The following is a 4,017-nucleotide window of genomic DNA, read 5'->3' as shown; positions in this document are numbered from 1 at the left end:
CTGGATCCCGGCTCCGCTGCCCCTCCCGTAGGCTCCAGCCCGACAGGGACGTCAGCGGCCCGACGGCTCCTTCCGCCGGAAAGGGCGACTCGGCCCCAAGTTCAGAAAAGTCAGCCTCAGCCTCCGCTTTCCGTTGGTCCCAAACGGGCCGACTTGCGTCACGTCTTCCTCCGCAGCCAATCGCTGGCCAGCCGCGCTCTCATTGGCAGGGCCTGACTGGGTCATGTGACGCGGCCGGAAGTCAGCCTCCCGAGGACCAAGAGTGGTCAGATTCTGCCAGCAGACGTGAATGCCTGGATGTTGGGGCCTGTGCCACACAGTATTGCACGAGTCAAAGGACCATCCGGTATGTCCGTGCCCGAGTTTTTCCTGGCTCCTTACGTGATACACGTGTTTGAGTATCTCTACCCCGTTCATTCTTTTATTATTATGATTATTATGATTATTTTGAGAGAGAGACAGAGAGGAGGGGGGCAGGGGAAGAGAGGGAGGAAGAGAGAGAAATCCCAAGCAGGCTCCGTGCCGTCAGCGGGGCTCAAACCCACCAGCCACAAAACGATGACCTAAGCTGAAATCAAGAGTCCCATCCCTACCCAACGGAGCCACTCGGATACCCCTGTGCGGCCTTTATTCCTAACGTCGTTTATGAGTTCAGGAAAGATACCCTACGTAAGCATCTGCTGCCCCTGGAACATCAGGCTTGCCGGGGCCGGGCCCGTGAGTGGCCTCACCCAGGATCTCCCAGCTCCAGACTCCTTCCCTGGGAACTGGAGGAGACCTTCAGTCTCTGCTGACTCAGCGGGTCACCAGAGACCTCTGACACCCTCTGGCCTTTCCCGGAACCTTAAGAAGGAAGAGGAGAGAGCTTCAGAGGGCAGGTTTAAAATTAGAAGGGAGTGCAGGGCTGCCTGTGTGTTTCTTGAACGTCAGCCATTCGGGAGGAATGGGCGATAAGGTGGTCAAGAGACAGGAAGCATTTCTTTAAGATTCCTATCGTGCTGGGAAGCTGGAGGGGGAGTTTCGTTCAAGGGAAGAACAGGATGTTGCCAGGATCCGGGGCAGGGCCCACAGCAGGGGGGCATGGAGGGAAGGGAGAGCAGGGAAGGAGAGCTGGTCGGCCAGGGTTCAAGAGGAAGGTTTGGAAAGGTCCCAGGCAGGAAGTCAGCCCCCCACCCCCACCCCGGCAGAGGCCCCTTGGGAGTTCAGACCTCTTCAGTAATAGAAGGGAGACAGATCTTCTCCTCGAAGACCTTGGCTCTTTTCGATGAGTCTGGGTGGCCCACTAAGAGGGGAATCTTGTTTAATTCTCGTGTGAACTCCTGATTCCCTGTTCCCCTGAAGTCTGTCTGCTGGTCTCCCAGTGTGGAAGCCACCCCCTGGTCCTTGAAGGCTGCGGGGAGTCAAAGCCTGACGTAGCCCCTGTGATCAATCCCCATCCCATACTCGTGGGGTGGGGGCCTGGTGCTGAGTACCAATATATCCTTTGTCACAAAGTTTCTCCAGTCTTCAAAAAAAAAAAACAAAAAAAAAAAACAAAAAAAAACACACCTTATCAAAATGCCAATCTAGTGAGGGAACTCCATGAAGGGACCATTCACAAAATAAAGAAATAAAATGACCAACAAACACCGAAGAAATACATTCATCATTCAGATAATCCCCCACAGCATCGTTGTGGCAAGGCAGATACTGACATGAGCCTCGGGCACCCACTAACCGGTTTTGATCCTTTCTGCGACAGTAAGAGGCACACGGGGGTTGAGGTCCCTGTCCCAAGATCCCAGCTGCTAAGAGACAGGCAGTAGAGGGGGAAAGGATTGTTTTAAGTACCTAAATGATAAGAGCCTCCGTTTGCAGCTGACCAAACAGGCCTTGGGGAAATGACTTCACCTCTCTGAACCTCAGTTTCCCCACTCTAGAAAATGGAGGTAAAGTAGGACCCACACCGCAGAGCCGTAGAAAGTTTTTGGCGAGATGATATATGATTAGTATGGTGCCAGGTATTTATTATTATTATTTACTTTTTTTTAATGTTTGTTTATTTTTGAGAGAGAGAGAGAGAGAGCAGGGGAGGGGCAGAGAGAGGGGGAGACACAGAATCCGAAGCAGGCTCCGGGCTCCGAGCCGTCGGCACAGAGCCCGACGCGGGGCTCGAACTCGTGAACCGCGGGATCATGACCTGAGCCGAAGTCGGAGGCTTAACCGACTGAGCCACCCAGGCGCCCCGGTGCATGGTATTTATTAAAAGTGTATCAACGATACACTTTTGTTCTTACTGATTCAGAGGTCCCAAGGACCTACCATATCAGGTCTCCCTGCCTACATCAGTCAGGAGTTACGAGGTGTCCAGTCGTGACAACAGAGGCCAGGGGTCCCAAGGCTCAGGGCTGAGATGTATCCCACCCCATCTCCTCCTATACCTTTTCTGCAGGCACAGCTAACGAGACCTGGACGGGACCTCCCACTCACCCCCATCTGAGCCTCTGGGGAAACATCTGGACCGCGGGGGCTGATCGACGATGAAGTATTTACTTAGCTCTACGCCCACAGTCCGGCTGGAGAGACACCCTTGGGTTCAAGGCGAAAGGCTTCCAGGAAAGGTGGCTGGGCCTCAAGGTCATCAGTCATCAGGAATTGCCCACCTTGTCTCTGGGGACAGTCTGGAGCTGTCTCATGGGAAGTTCTCCTTCCTCATTCCTGGGGACAGTGCCCACTTCCTTTTACTCCTTTAAGCAGCAGCCCACGTCATTACTGTTATCACTGTTATTATTTTTTGCCACCATCAATTGAGTGCTCACTGTGTTCGGGGCCCTAAGCTAACTGTGTTACATGCATTTCCTCATTGAGTCCTTGCTATAACTCTCAGGGTTAGAGAGTATTTTCATCCTTTTTTTACAGCCTGCTCGGAATGGGAATTCACTTTCCTGAGGTCACAAAGCTGGAAAGTAGAAGACCTGGGATTTGAACCCAAGCAGTGTGGCTCCAGAGTCTATGCCTTAACAGGGGTTCTGTTGGCCGGGGCTGGAGGCCACGCCAGAGACACCTCCCACCCTCTGCTCTTCCTTGCTGGAACCAACACGGCATTCGGCGGTCAGATAATAGGACCTGGTGATGCGAGGAGGCAGACAGGACCATAAATGAGGGGGAGCTGCCAATCTCCAAAGATCTCAACAAAGAAACCGGATGGGAAACATTCCAACCAGAGGGAAAAGCATGTGCAAAAGTCCTGAGGTAGGTCCATACTCATTCTCTTGCATTTCTAGGTCTCCTCTGCTGAAATGCTTCTCTGCTCACCCAACCTTTGGAACACAGTTAATCGCCACTTCCTCCAGGAAGCCTTCCCTGAACCGGGCTAGGCTAGGTCCCCGTCCTTGCTCTCATCACAAAACACTGCACGCTTATGTTTACTTAACAGCCTGGAATATTCTCTTACTGTCATTCTCCTGCATGAGGTCATAAACCCTGACGAGGCGGGGGTGGGGGTGGGTGGAATGTTTGCCTTGTGTTCTCTATGCCTAGGAAAGGGGCACATAGCAGGTTCTAGTCTGACGAGGCCACAGTTGGAAGACTGGATTCCACTCTGGACGCCCTTGCTTATTAGGAGAAAGACCTACATGTCACTTTGTGGGGAACGAAGGCATCATCCCTGGAGAGAGCCTCACACGTGTGGCCAAGGAGACATATCCAAGTATGTCCACTATAGAATTTTTATCGGCATCGACTTAGATGCCCACCAACAGGGGACTGGACACAGGTAATTCCGTGCACGCACATGTTTTAAGAGCACAATCGGGGACACCCACAAATTGGGTGGTTCAGTCAGTTAAGCATCCTACTTCGGCTCAGGTCAAGATCGTGTGGTTCATGAGTCCAAGCCCCACGTCAGGCTCTGTGCTGACAGCTCAGAGCCTCGAGCCTGTGTCTTCCTCTCTCTCTGCCCCTCCCCTACTCACACTCTGTCTCTCTCTCTCTCAAAAATGAATAAATGAAAGAAAAATTTTTTAAAAAGATCGCAAT

General features: G+C 52.4%; 1 long non-coding RNA gene across 1 annotated transcript; it reads left to right on the top strand.

Annotated features, from left to right (window-relative positions):
• The first annotated feature begins 240 nt into the window (after positions 1-240).
• On the top strand, positions 241-2,864 carry LOC147575308 (uncharacterized). The gene is made up of 3 exons (XR_015242250.1): positions 241-346; positions 1,920-2,000; positions 2,432-2,864. It is a non-coding gene; the product is annotated as an uncharacterized LOC147575308 (long non-coding RNA).
• The last annotated feature ends 1,153 nt before the right edge of the window (positions 2,865-4,017 follow it).

This window comes from Puma concolor, chromosome D3, assembly GCF_028749965.1.
Source record: "Puma concolor isolate L17-30 chromosome D3, mPumCon1.1.hap2, whole genome shotgun sequence".
Lineage (NCBI taxonomy): Eukaryota > Metazoa > Chordata > Mammalia > Carnivora > Felidae > Puma > Puma concolor.
The sequence above is the reverse complement of the archived record's forward strand: the minus strand, read 5'-3'. Positions and strand labels throughout refer to the sequence as shown.